The sequence below is a fragment of the Mustelus asterias genome, unplaced genomic scaffold (genome assembly GCF_964213995.1).
Source record: "Mustelus asterias unplaced genomic scaffold, sMusAst1.hap1.1 HAP1_SCAFFOLD_2787, whole genome shotgun sequence".
NCBI lineage: Eukaryota > Metazoa > Chordata > Chondrichthyes > Carcharhiniformes > Triakidae > Mustelus > Mustelus asterias.
The window spans coordinates 11,521-12,070 of record NW_027592732.1 but is presented as its reverse complement, the minus strand read 5'-3'; positions in this window follow the sequence as shown (position 1 = coordinate 12,070).

The window sequence follows — 550 nt, the reverse complement described above, 5'->3', positions numbered from 1 at the left end:
AAACTTTGTGTTTTATTCCCACCCCCTACCCTCAGCTAATTGGCTTAAAACTGCTCAACTCATTCAGAGTTATGAGCTGATTGGTTGAATTGGATGTCATTCAAACCTCTTCCTTATTCCCAGAGTACTTTGCACAGGAATAATGTCTGCATTTTAAAGACACATCTCCCTGGCAGAATGTCTTAAAGCAACAGGACTCTGAGAGTGAATCTGAGAGTATCAAACAGCTCGAACCCCAAAGTTACCAAAACCCCTTCAGAGTTATCTTAAGACTACTTTCTAAAAGTCCAAAGTCTAAAAGCCCAAAGATGTGCGGGTTAGGTTGATTGGCCATGCTAAAATTGCCCCTTAGTGTCCTGAGATGCATAGGTTAGAGGGATTAGTGGTAAAATATGTAGGGATATGGGGGTGGGGCTTGGGTGGGATTGTGGTCGGTGCAGACTCGATGGGCCGAATGGCCTCTTTCTGTGCTGTAGGGTTTCTATGATTTCTATGATAAAACAAAATATTCCTGAAAGAACACATATGGTCTGAAGATCATAGATTCAGT